Raw genomic sequence first — 14,056 nt, 5'->3', positions numbered from 1 at the left:
TTCTTTTTTTTTCAGCAAAAACATTTTTTTTTCTTAACCAGCCAGAACTGACAGCAGCCGGTAAATACATTTTTAAATACATATAGGGTCCATTCACACATCTGTAAAATGGGTCCGCATCCGTTCCACAATTTGGCAGATCGTTTACAGACCCATTGATTTTCACTTCCAGTCTGAAAAATGAGGCATTCACAGGATAAAGAAGTAAGAGTCGGCCAGTACAGGCCCCAAAAATTAGCCAATAGGCGTTCACCTGACAGCAAAGAAAGTATTCTGTGGCTGAAGGTACATTAGGCATTCACAGGATAAATAAGTGTCACCCATTCCAGGCCCCAAAAATTAGCCCACATGCGTTTACCTGACAGCAAAGAATGTTGTCTTCTGTGGCTGGAGGTACATTAGGCATTCACAGGATACAGGAGTAAATGTCGCCCATTCCAGGCCCCAAAAATTAGCCCACATGCGTTTACCTGACAGCAAAGAAAGTATTCTGTGGCTGAAGGTACATTAGGCATTCACAGGATAAATAAGTGTCACCCATTCCAGGCCCCAAAAATTAGCCCACATACGGTTACCTGACAGCTAAGAATGTTGTATTCTGTGGCTGAAGGTACATCAGGCATTCACAGGATACGGAAGTAAGTGTCACCTGGCCATTACAGGCCCCAAAAATTAGCCCACATGTGTTTGTTTACCTGACAGCTAAGAACGTTGTATTATGTGGCTGAAGATACATTAGGCATTCACAGGATACAGAAGTAAGTGTCCCTGGCCATTACAGGCCCCAAAAATTAGCTCACATGCATTTACCTGACAGCTAAGAACGTTGTATTCTGTGGCTGAAGGTATATTAGGCATTCACAGGATACAGAAGTAAGTGTCCCTGGCCATTACAGGCTCCAAAAATTAGCCCACATGTGTTTACCTGACAGCTAAGAACGTTGTATTCTGTGGCTCGAGGTACATTAGGCATTGACAGGATAAATAATTGTTGGCCATGAAAGGCCCCAAAAATTAGGCATTCAATGGACATAAAATGCCTTTTATGCCGCTGTATTTACCAAAGACAAGGACCATGAAATGTTGCGGGTGGATGGCGATCTGGCAGATATTTGTGGCCTGTCATGAGGAATTTGAATCAAACATGGTCCACTAGTCACATGTGTTAAATTCATCTGAGATCCATGCCTTATTCATTTTCATAAATGTGAGGTAGTCAACACTGTCATGAGCTAGGCGAGTACGCTTATCGGTCACGATCCCCCCTACTGCACTAAATGTCCTTTCGGACAGGACACTGGACAGGGGGGCAAGCCAACAGTTCCATTGCGAATTGTGCAAGCTCTGGCCAGAGGTCAAGTCTGTCCACCCAGTAGTCCAGGGGTTCATCACTCCTCAGTGTCCACATCGGCCATTAACCCGATGTAGTCGGATAACCTGTCAGTATAGGCATTCCCTGATGCTGGATCCGAAGTACAGCTGTCGATGGGTCGGCTGAAAGAATGATCTCATATCTGAAGTGACCAACACATCTTCAAAACACCCTCTTCTTGCAGGCGCTGTTGGATTGGTACCCACAACTGTTTCTCTGTGAGTGGAAATTCCTCTGCCAGTGCACGCAAAAGTAGAATGCAGCATTTCTCGAAGCAAGGCCTGAAGTGCTGCATTCTGACCGCCCTCTGTGATGGTGGTAAAATTTTGGCCATTTTTTGTTTGTACCGGGGGGTCCAAGTACGTTGCCACCCAGTACTGGTCCTTGCCCTTTATGCTTTTTATACGGGGGTCCCCCTTAAAACACTGGAGCATGAAGGCCCCCATTTGCACTAAACTGGAAGCGGTGTAGTGGCCTGGCTCCTGCTCATCATCCAGGATAAGGTCGTCCTCGTTCTCCTCCCCCCATCCACGGACAATACCTGGGATCCCAGAAAGGTTTAAAGCATGGGTGTCCAACCTTTTGGCTTCTCTGGGCCACGTTGAGTGAAGAGAAATTTTCTCGGGCCACATATAAAATATATACTATAGTTAAGGTATAAAAGTAATAAAATGCCGCTGCGCCCTTCCTGCACGGCTGCACCCCCCGCACTAATTTAACACAACTAGAGGATGATCAAATGAAATGGAATCAGTATACAGGGGTTTAGCAAACAGGGGTTTACTTCTTCTGAGAGATAATAAAGGAACACTCTAACCACCATGACCACTTCAGTGGTTGGGGGGAACAGGTATGGGATCAATGAATTCCATACCTGTTCCTCAGATTTTGTAGTATATTGCTTGGTATGCCCATGTGGCCTGCACTATGTTGGCAGGACCATATGGGCCCTAAGAGCACGTTTTGGTCAGCATCGACGCTACATTCAGGAAGGCAAGGACCATCACAGCGTCCCCAGACATTTCCTTCATCACCATGCCAAGTCGACTGAAGGTCTATATGTCTGGGTGATTGAAGCCATCCCCAAAGGTCCCCCTGAGGCTGAGAGATTCAAGCGACTGTGTAGTGGGGAAACCTACTGGATATACGCCTTGAATGTCCTCACGCCCGGGGGATTGAATGAGGAGTTAGATGTCAACACCATTTTATGAGTCATTATACCAATACATAGCCCTCTTCCTCTTTCCCTCCTCTTCCCCCTTTCTCCCCCCCTTCTTCCTCCCCCCTTCCCCTCCCCTTTCTGGAGATCATTATATGTACGTGTGTATATGACATATATGTACATATAAAATATTTCTTTATATATAGGGAATTTTTTTTTTTTTTTTTTTTATATTTTGTATAAAGAATTTTTATATATATATATATGTTTTAGGTGTATGTGGTTTTCCATGTATGTATATATACATTTATACGTGGTATTTCCTTTTATATTCATGCCTATATTTATATTTTTATAGATATGTATATATACATACATAATGGTATCATGATGAAAATCTTTTAGTAGTATATGGACACAGCGCTCCTTTTTGCCTTGTTTTTTATTTTTAACCTGATTTAATTTTTTTTTCCGTTCTTATATATATTTTCATTTATTTCTTACTTATCTCTTATTTATTTTTATGTCATATGCACCCGTTATGGATGGGATAACCTCTTTTTTTATATATATATATATATATATATATATATATATATACATATATATATGTTCTTTAGATATGTTTTTGCAATAGCGATTCATTTAAGCATGTTGTTGATTTTTTTGAAAAAAGCCCTAGCCTATTAGCCCATCCGCATAATGAAGAACGTTGTATATACATCGGAGTGGCTAATTCAGTAGCCATTTCCGTTGTGTAAAGCTCCGCCTTGTTTATTATTTCCATGACAACTTCTGGAGGCTGCCCTACATAAACCCGACTGTAGATGGCGGCCACTCACGTCTGAAGAAGGAGCCGAGTACGCATGCTCCGAAACGCGTTACGTCACTTCCGGTAGCCTGCGTTCCATTGCGGCTTCCGGTCAAACCAGCTCCGTGGACTAGTTTCCTATGACATCACTTCCGGGCTGGAGGACGGCCGGACTAGTGAGGAATAGACGCTTCGACATGGATTGTAGACTGGTGCTTTTTTCAGTGTAAGTTACTACATTGTTTATTGTGCAATAAATCTTTGGCTTATTACAAGTGGCGCCTGCTCTCTCTTCTATTGTTGCCAGCGGGATTTCCCGAGTTTTACCGCCAGTGCTGCCCTGTAAGTCGGCCATTTGGACAGTTCACAAAAAGGACCCATTGGACATCCTTTGTGCCTTTTTGGTGGATCTCCCTTCCGGTCAGCAGCGCCCAACACCTATCTTTCTGAATGGTGGTAGGAGTCAGAAACACTGCACATGCTCACATCCCCCCCCCCCCCACCTCCCCTCCGCGGCAGCTTCTGCCTACCGTTAGTTGGAAGGCGCTGTGGCTGTGCCCCCGACCCAACTTCATTCCTCCCCAGCAAAAAAAAAAAATGGTCAGGGGGCAGTGGGCCGCATTGCCCGGGGTTCCGGGCCGCATGTGGCCCTCGGGCCGCAGGTTGGACATGCCTGGTAAAGCATGCTCTTCTTGCTCCTTCTCATCCGCCCCGGAACCATCCTCCTCTGACTCTTCTTCAGACTCCTGTTGTTGACTTGTCTCAGATGAAGTAGCACCCTCTGGGAATTCATCCAACATTGCGACTTCCTCATCTTCCTGCTTTTGCTCCTCGGCGGCTTGATCAATGACACGACGCAATGCACGCTCCAGAAAGAAAGCATAAGTAGAGTTGAGCGGACACCTGGATGTCCGTGTTCGACGGGTTCGGCCGAACTTTAAAAAAAAGTCCGGGTCCGTGTCCCGGACTTTTGCCGAACTTTTCCCGGACACCGAACCCCATTGAAGTCAATGGGGACCCGAACTTTCAGGCACTAAAATGGCTCTAAAACACCAAAGGAAAGGGCTAGAGTGCTGCAAATGGCAGCAAAACGTAATTAAGAGCATGGCAAGTGCTCTGCAAACAAATGTGGATAGGGAAATAACTTAAAACAACAAAAAAAAAAACAGAAAAATAAATCAATGTTCTTCATCTCTGAAGGACGAGGCCCATATGGAGTAGGAGGGAGGTTGAGATGGTGGTGGATGTGGCGGTGTCATAGGCGTGCGCACAGGGTGTCCTGGGTGTGCCTGGGCACACCCTAATCACCTAGGGCACATAGCATTATCACTCTGTTTGCCAGTGAGGAGATGGGAAAGATCTCCCTCGGACCTGCTCTGCTCTATTTCTCTTTGCCAGCAGGGAGAGTAATGTATCGGGGCCATGTACATGTAGGCAAACACATGCATGTGTATTTAAACTTTGGGGTGCACACCCTAATGCAATAGGCTGCGCACACCTATGGGCGGTGTAGGTGGAAGCGGCGGTGGAGGAGGACCAGGGCCGGATTAAGAGCATCATGGGCTTGGTGCTGAGGATTTTGAAGGGCCTTAAGGGCCGTGCCTTGGCATGCACCCAGAGGAGGAAGGGTGCAGCCATGCATGCCTAATTCAACATGGGATGCTGTCTCTGAAGCCCATAAACACATCCATGCATCGGCAACTGTCCCTCCTTGTCCGGCCTTCGCGCTGTGTGGGGAGGTTCTGAGGGTGCTGCCTGGGGAAGCGAGCATAGAAGCCAGACTTCTGTGTTTACAAGTGACAGAAGAGCGGTAACAGTGAATATGGCCAACCCGGGGCCTATATAAAAGGTAGGGGCCTGGAGCTGCAGCTCCAATAGCCCCTACGTTAATCTGGCCCTGAGGAGGAGGACGAGGTAGCCAACACTGCTTCTTTTCACAAATTTTAAATGAGGGTACACCCCAAAAGAGTGAGAAAGAGCAAAAATGGAACAATGGGTGGGTAAGGTCGGTATCCATTGCTATTCTGCACAAGGTACGGAAAAGTCCCGTGGGATCCATGCCTGGTTCATTTTAATGAACGTGAGCTTGTCCACATTGTCTCTGGACAGGCGGCTGCGCTTGTCTGTTACAACGCCCCCAGCCGTGCTAAATACCCGTTCAGATAATACACTGGCTGCAGGGCACGCCAGCACCTCCAAGGCGTAAAGGGCAAGCTCAGGCCATGTGCCCAATTTGGAGACCCAGAAGTTGTAGGGGGCAGACCCGTCATTCACTACATGTAGGCGTGTGCACACATACTGCTCCACCATGTTGGTAAAATGCTGCCTCCTGCTAAGACGTTCCATCTGAGCTGCTGGTGCTGCTGTTTGTTGTGGCGTGCTGACAAAGCTTTTCCACATTTCGGCCATGCTAACCCTGCCGTCTGAGGTGCTGGCGGTGCCCTGGTTGCGTTGGCGACCTCCTCCTCCTCTGCCTTGTGCTTCCACTGTGGCTCCGCTGTCAGATGGGAATGCCAGCAGCATCGCGTCTACCAGCGTGCGCTTGTACTCGTGCATCTTGCGATCGCGCTCCAGTGAGTGAATTAAGGACGGTACGTTGTCCTTGTAACGGGGATCCAGCAGCGTGGCCACCCAGTAATCAGCACAAGTTAGAATGTGGGCAACTCGGCGGTCGCTGTGGAGACACTGCAGCATGTAATCGCTCATGTGTGCCAGGCTGCCCAGAGGCAACGAAAGGCTGTCCTCTGTGGGAGGTGTATCGTCCGTGTCCTCTGTATCCCCCCAGCCACGCACCAGTGATGGCCATGAGCTGGCCTGGGTGCCACCCTGCTGTGAACATGGTTCCATCTCCTCCACCAGCTCCTCCTCCAGCTCCTCCTCCTCCTCATCCTCCTCATCCTCCAGAACTGTGCCCCTGCTGGACAATTGTGTCCCTGGCGTTTGTGTGTGCAGGAACCCACCCTCGGAGCCCCTTGCGAATGACTGCCCTGAAAGCCTTGGAAATGTTACCTCTTCATCCTCCTCCTCATCCTGTGCCACATCCTCTTCCATCATCGCCCGAATTGTTTTTTCAAGGAGGCATAGAAGTGGGATAGTAAGCTGAGAACGGCGTCATCGCCACTGGCCATGTTGGTGGAGTACTCAAAACAGCGCAACAAGGCACACAGGTCTCGCATGGAGGCCCAGTTATTGGTGGTGAAGTGGTGCTGTTCCGCAGAGCGACTCACGCGTGCGTGCTGCAGCTGAAACTCCACTATGGCCTGCTGCTGCTCGCACAGTCTTTGCAGCATGTGCAAGGTGGAGTTCCACCTTGTGGGCACGTCACATATGAGGCGGTGAGCGGGAAGGCTGCGCTGACAGGCGAGCAGCAGCAGGGTGAAAAAGCCGAAAGTGCGCACAGACGGCCCGCACTTTCTGCAGCAGCTCTGACATATCTGGGTAGTTTTTAAGGAACCTCTGCACCACCAAATTCAGCACATGCGCCAGGCAAGGGATGTGCGTCAAACCGGCTAGGCCCAGAGCTGCTATGAGATTTCGCCCGTTATCGCACACCACCAGGCCGGGCTTGAGGCTCGCTGGCAGCAACCACTCATTTGTCTGCTGTTCCATGCTCCTCCACAACTCCTGCGCGGTGTGTGGTTTGTCCCCCAAACAGGCAAGTTGTAAAACTGCCTGCTGTCGTTTACCCCTGGCCGTGCTGAAGTTGGTGGTGAAGGTGTTACGCTGTCCGGATGAGGAGGCGGTAGAGGATGAGGAAGCGGAGTAGGAGGAGTTAGGAACAGGAGGCAAACTGAAGCGCCCTGCAAACCTCGGTGGTGGAAGGACATGCGCCAAATTGCTATCCACCTCAGGCCCATCCGCCACTGCATTTACCCAGTGTGCCGTTAGGGAGATATAACGCCCCTGACCGTGCTTACTGGTCCACGTATCGGTAGTTAGGTGGACCTTGGCACAGATGGCGTTGCGCAGTGCACACCTGATTTTTTCCCCCACTTGGTTGTGCAGGGAAGGGATGGCTTGCCTGGAAAAGTAGTGGCCGCTGGGCACGACGTACTGTGGGACAGCCACAGACATAAGGTTTTTAAAACTGTGCGTCTCCACCAGACGAAATGACAGCATTTCAAAGGCCAAGAATTTTGAAATGCTGGCATTCAGGGCCAGGGATCGCGGGTGGGTAGGGGGGTACTTCCTCTTCCTCTCAAGTGTTTGGGAGATAGAAAGCTGAATGCTTCCACGGGACATTGTGGAGATGGTTGTTGGTGACCCAGGTGGTGGTGTTGCTGACAGATCATCTGTTTGCGGGGTGGCAGGTGCCGGTATCACTACAGATGTGGCTGGAGCGGCCGAGACTGCAGCAGAAGAGGAAGCAGGATGAGCCAGAGACGTTTCTTGGTTTTGAAGGTGTGTACTCCACTACAGCTCCTGCTTTGCACTTAGATGCCTGATCATGCAGGTTGTGCTCAGGTTGAGAAGGTTTATGCCTCGCTTCAGGCTCTGATTGCACAGGGTGCAAACCACTCGTGTCCTGTCATCAGCACATGTTCTAAAGAACTTCCACGCTAGAGAACTCCTTTGAGCTGACTTTGGTGCGCTCGTTCCCTTGCTGCGTTGGGCAGTAGCAGGCGTAGTGTCTAGGGCACGGCCGCTCCACTTTTGCACCCTGCTCCCTCTTCTGCTGTGCTGGTGGCTCTGTGCGACCACCGCCTCTTCCTCCAAACTACTCAGGTCACCTGCATGACGTTCATTCCATGTGGGGTCGAGGACCTCATCGTCCTCCACATCATCTTCCACCCAGTCTTCACCCCTGCCCTCCTTGTCGGTCTCCACAATGCTGAACGCCGCAGCAGTTGGCACCTGCGTTTCGTCATCATCGGAGACGTGCTGCGATGGTCCTTGCATGTACTCATCTTGAGAAATAAGTGGTTGGGCATCGCTGCACTCAATCTCTTCCACTTCTGGGGCAGGGCTAGGTGGATGGCCCTGGGAAACCCTGCTGACAGAGTCCTCAAAAAGAAGAAGAGACTGCTGTATGGCTTGGGGCTCAGACTGCTTGCCTGATTTGCAAGGGGGTGAGGTGAAAGACGGTTGGACATCGGCTGCAGGTGCCAACTCTGACCTTTCTGCAGTAGACTGGGTGGGAGACAATGTGAAGGAACTGGAGGCACTGTCAGCAGCAAACCAATCTACTATCGCCTCTCTGTGTTCTGGCCTCATCACTTCTAGAGGCGTATGATGCCCTACCAAATACTAATGCAGGTTCTGTCGCCTACTCACACTTGAGGAAGGTGTTTGACTTGTGCGTGTAGCTGGCACAGATCGACCACGTCCTCTCCTTGCAACAGGAGCTCTACCAGCAGCAACATGACCCAGGCCACGGCCCTTATTTGACGGTCTCCTCATATTTCTGTAATTTAAGATCTTGCCCTAGAAAGGTGTTTATTGAATAGCGGAACAAAACAACAACAGTATCGCACGGGTGTATCTCACAGTCAAATATGCAAACTATGCCGCAATTTAATGTTTTTTACACCAAAAGGGTGTATATTGAATAGCGGAATAGGATAAAAAACAGTGTATCTCACACGTACAAACACAGACTAGGCCCGATTAAATTTTTTTCTACCCTAAAGGGAGGATGAGGAAGAGGAGTAGGAGGAGTTGGGAACAGGAGGCAAACTGAAGCGCCCTGCAATCCTTGGCGGGGGAAGGAGATGCGCCAAACTAATTTAAAAGGTGTATCTCACACGTACCGATACAGACTATGCCGTAATTTAATTTTTTACACTCCAAAAGGGTGTATATTGAATAGCGGAATAGGAAAAATTTTATAATACGGTGTATCTCACACGTACAAACACAGACTAGGCCCCGATTACAATATTTTGTACCCTAAAGGCAGGATGAGGAAGAGGAGTAGGAGGAGTTGGTGTCATGGTCTTACCTTCTTGCTGTTCTCCTTCGTTTGACATGTGCTGGCGGCCATCTTGGTTTCTGGGTTTCTTGTAGCCTCCCACCCTGCGGCTCCTCCTTCCCACTGGGAGGAGCTGGATGCCTAGCTCATATATATAGGAGGTCTGTGGCTTCAGTTCCTTGCTTGGTCCTCCTGTGCTCACATGCTTCTAAGACTGCTGCTGCTTCTGGTCCCTGATCCTGGCTTCGTCTGACTACCCTGCTGGTTCCTGATCCTGGCTTCGTCTGACTACCCTGCTGGTTCCTGATCCTGGCTTCGTCTGACTACCCTGCTGGTTCCTGACCTCTGGCTTCGCAAGGACTCTGCCTCGGTTTCGCCATCCGTTTGGACTTTTGCTTTACAGCTTGATTTTCAATAAAGCCTTCTTATTTTCACTTATCTGTTGTTGTACGTCTGGTTCATGGTTCCGTGACATTAGGACCAAGCCATGAATTCTGACGGTACAGGGCCATCCTCGCTACCCACGCTGGTTGCCAGACTTGATCAGCAGGATCACCTGTTGGGTCGGTTCGCCGTGGCGTTGCAAACCCTGCTTGAACGCACGGCTCATTTCGCTCCCGTTGCCGATGGGTCGGTGGTCGCTCCTGGGCCCGCTCCTACTGCCGCTCCGGTTGTTGCGCCAGAGTCTACTCCGACACCTGTTGTTGCGCCTGCGGTGTTTCGGGGTATGACCGGTTCTGCCCCCCTTCCACAGCGCTTTGGGGGAGAGCCAACTCAGTGCCGAGGTTTCCTTAACCAGGTGGGTATTTATTTTGAGTTGCTGCCACATGCCTTTCCCACTGAGAGATCAAAGGTGGGCTTCTTAATTTCGCTGCTCTCGGACAAGGCCTTGGCCTGGGCCAGCCCTTTATGGGAGAACAACAATCCGGTGGTTGCCGAGTTTTCCGGTTTTGTTGCTTCTCTTCGGAGGGTATTCGATGTGCCGGCTCGTGCTGCCTCTGCTGCGAAGCTCCTTATGTCCATCAGACAGGGTTCACGATCCGTAGCTGAATACGCCATTGAGTTTCGTACCCTGGCAGCAGAGGTGGGCTGGAATAATGAGGCTCTGGTCGCTGCTTTCTCTCATGGTCTCTCGGATGCCTTGAAGGATGAGGTTGCAGCTAAGGACCTACCAGTGGAGCTCGAGTCTCTTATTTCTTTCTTGATTTTGATTGACACCAGACTCAGGGAGAGACCTTCCTTTAAGGAGAGTCTGCGGAGGCCTCCTAACAGATTGGCGCCTACCTTTGCTGTCCCACCCGTGCCTCCCTCTCCTCCCACGCCTCCTGGGGATGACTTGGCTGGGGGTGAACCCATGCAGCTGGGCTTTGCTCGCCTGTCCGAGGGGGAGAGGGTACTCCGAAGACGCGAGGGTCGATGCATGTACTGTGGTCTCGGTGGGCATTTTCGGTTGGCATGTCCGAACCGTCCGGGAAACGCTCACACCTGAGATCCTGTCGGGGGCAGATCTTGGGTGGAGTCTCCTCGTCCCCGGTTTCCCGTGTTGACAAACCACTGATCACTGTTGTCCTCTCCTGGGTCGGGGGCTCAGTGACGACCCAGGTGTTGGTGGACTCTGGTGCTGGTGGTTTGTTCATTGATAGTGTGTTCGCTGCCGCCAATTCCATTCCTCTGCAGGCCCGAGGTTCTCCACTGGCTCTTGAGGCGATAGACGGCAGACCCCTTCTGCCGCCACACGTGACTCATGAGACCCTTCCAGTGGGGATAGCCATTGGTGCCGTTCACAGAGAGTCGGTCTGCTTCCAGGTTATTTCATCTCCACACTACTCGGTGGTCTTGGGGTACCCCTGGCTCCAGAAGCATAATCCGACTTTCGATTGGAGATCGGCCGAGATCCTCTCGTGGTCACCGCAGTGTGGGGCTAGTTGCATCCATGGGCCTGTCAAGTTGCTGTGTACTTCCTCGGACTCTCTGTTGCCTCCTGAATACGAGGAGTACCGGGATGTATTCGATAAGGTGCGCGCGGTTGCCCTACCTCCGCACCGCCCATACGATTGTGCCATCGAGTTACAACCTGGTGCCGTTCCTCCTCGTGGCAAGGTCTATCCACTGTCGGTAGCGGAGAATGAGGCCATGGAGGAGTACGTGAAGGAGGCGCTTTCACGCGGACACATTCGCAAATCCTCGTCCCCGGCAGGGGCTGGATTTTTCTTTGTGAAAAAGAAGGGCGGTGAGTTGAGGCCTTGCATCGATTACAGGGGTCTCAATCGCATCACGATCAAGAACGCTTACCCGAGAGCTGTTCGATCGCCTTAAAGGGGCCACGTTCTTTACCAAACTCGACCTGAGGGCGGCATATAACCTCGTAAGGATCAAGGCGGGCGATGAGTGGAAGACCGCGTGTAACGGACCGTTTCAGCAGACAAGGGGTTAAAATCCATCTAGGCGATATGCCCCTTTCTGAGAGAGCAGGCACAGCTACTGTAGAACATCCAACTCCCGAACTGGATACAATATAGCACTCCAACCTGGAACCTCACGAATAGCTGCTAGCAGACGAACAGGAGAAGCATACATCAGCTTACATTCCTAGCAATCAGTCTCCGACAGCATACAGTGAATCCCCCCAAGAACGAGACAAAGCTCCGTGTGGAAGGTCAAGCAGTGGTATGTTTATTGAGGGCTCCCTGCCCCTGTATTTATGCAGGCCCTCCACCTGGTAGACACTCCCTTAGGGGACCAAATGGAAGACTGTAACACAAACAGACATGTATCACATTACAGACTCCCAGAAGCAAAACATCCCCACAATGCATCCTGGCTTCCTCCCTTAGTAGACAGCCAGGTGAGCTCATTAACATGTTTATCAATAGTCTCAGTTAATCAGTAGACATTCCTCAGGAGGGGGCTGCTGGAAACAATCCTCCCCCCCCTCTCTCTCTCTGCAGCTAGAACTAGTTTTCACAGCGACCTCTATCCTGGAGACAATGGAAGATATAATTAGGTTTAGCTTCCAGGTGGTCATGTAATCGTTAGTTTGTTCGGTAGATAAAATCTACCGAACATCCCGACAGAAAAGGCACGAATAAGCCTTTCTGTAGGGAAAATAAGTCTTTTAAAGTCTGGTCCATAGTCCAAAGGCAGCAGGCGGGCAACCAGGCTCCTCCAATGCAATGTGGCGAGATTGGTCTCGTCACATCTCTCCCCTTTTCCAAACAGACTAACAGGGTACCTGACCTCCTGCCGGTCAGTGCCCTTGTTAGTCCAGCAGCCCACCCATAAAGCAGAAAAAACAGTACAGCCCACCCACAATAAATGGTCACTACACCTGGGTAGAGGAGAAGCTTGTCCATGTCCAGGTGCCTCACCACGGCTGTGTAGGGGACTGGTAGGCTGCCTTGGTGGGTTGCTGAGTGGGCAGAGACCAGCGGTACTCTGCCCTGGTGCCAGCGCTACCACAGAAGTAGCCTGGTTGGAGACGGGTTGTTGGAGGGGGAGACCGCCTGTCTCCCCTTTAGATACACCACCATGCTGCTGTGGGGGAAGACCGACTGTCTTCCCTTTGGCTAAACAGCCCTGTTGCTGGAGGTCAGGACCGACTGTCCCTACCCCCTGTGCTGTGAGTGCAGAGACCACGGTCCCATCTGCACTGTTGGGGGGCTTACTGTCTCCCCCTGGTACGTTAAGCTGCTGATGTGGGATGGAGACTGGGCTCCCAATCCCCAACAAATCAAACTGTCCACAGGGAGAGGGGGTAACAAGCTCCTCTCCCAAATATACTTCCAGCCCCTGGGGAGGGAGATCGACTGTCTCTGCTCCCAATACAGTGTCCGGTTGCTGGGGAAAGGAGACTAGGCTCTCTGTTTCCTGCAGGACACTCTGCTGCTGTGGGATGGAGACTGGGCTCCCAATTCCCAACAAATCATGCTGCCGCTGGGGAGGGAGGACACTGCTCTCCTCTCCCTGCACTTCACACTGCCTTCCTGGCATATCACTCTGCTGCTGGAGGGCAGGAACAACTACCTCTGCCCCCTGTAACTCAGCCAGCCGCTGGGGAGGGAGGACGCTGCTCTCCTCTCCCTGCACTTTACACTGCCGCTGGGGAATGGAGACTGGGCTCCCAATTCCCTGCAGGACCGGTGGAGAGACCTCGGTCCCATCTCTACCGGCCACCTGGGGTTCTTCCCAGTAAAACTCTACCATGTCATCCCCTCTGAATGGGTCTGGCTCTGGGTCTGTCCTGCTGCTCTCCTGCTGAGCCTTCTCACTGTATTGGAACAGCTGCTGGTAGCCCTGTTCCAGCTCCATCTCCCGGGTCACCAGGTGGACCAGGTCTTGCTCAATTTCGTGAGCGTCGTCCCAGTCATACCTGCTCTCCCTCCACTCCAAGAGATCATTGAACCGGGCTTGTGTAGGGCTCCCAAATTCCAGCTCTGAAAAAGACTCCCATAACAAGCCAGGACCATCAAACTCCTTTCCCTCTGGCTTGTCATGCTCGGCTGTCCAGGGCAGGTACTGTGCAACACACCACCACAGCGCCTGGTAGGCATCCTCCAGCCACATCTCCTGCCATACCCGGAGCTCCAATTCTTTTACCCATTCCTCCCGGGGCTGCTCCCCCAGGAAGGGCATCCGCAGGGCTACTCGCTTCTGCAACCGCTGGTCTTCCTTGGGGAGTCTCTCACCCCGCTGGTACTCCACAATGCCCAGTGCCTGGTACCAGATGCCTTTACGGACTGCATCTCGGTCATCCATGGCACCCTCATCAAACTCCACTGCTGGTTCCATGCTGGTGCTGTC

The 14,056-nt window shown here is 51.2% G+C and overlaps 1 pseudogene across 1 annotated transcript in view; it reads left to right on the top strand.

The window, feature by feature from the left end:
• Positions 1–14,056, top strand: part of LOC309547042 — a 118,524-nt pseudogene that overhangs the window by 15,666 nt on the left and 88,802 nt on the right. The window lies entirely within an intron of this gene.

This window comes from Pelophylax lessonae (genome assembly GCF_965119305.1).
Source record: "Pelophylax lessonae genome assembly, chromosome: 1".
Classification (NCBI taxonomy): domain Eukaryota; kingdom Metazoa; phylum Chordata; class Amphibia; order Anura; family Ranidae; genus Pelophylax; species Pelophylax lessonae.
Note: the sequence above shows the minus strand (reverse complement) of the source record. Positions and strands in the feature narration are given on the sequence as shown.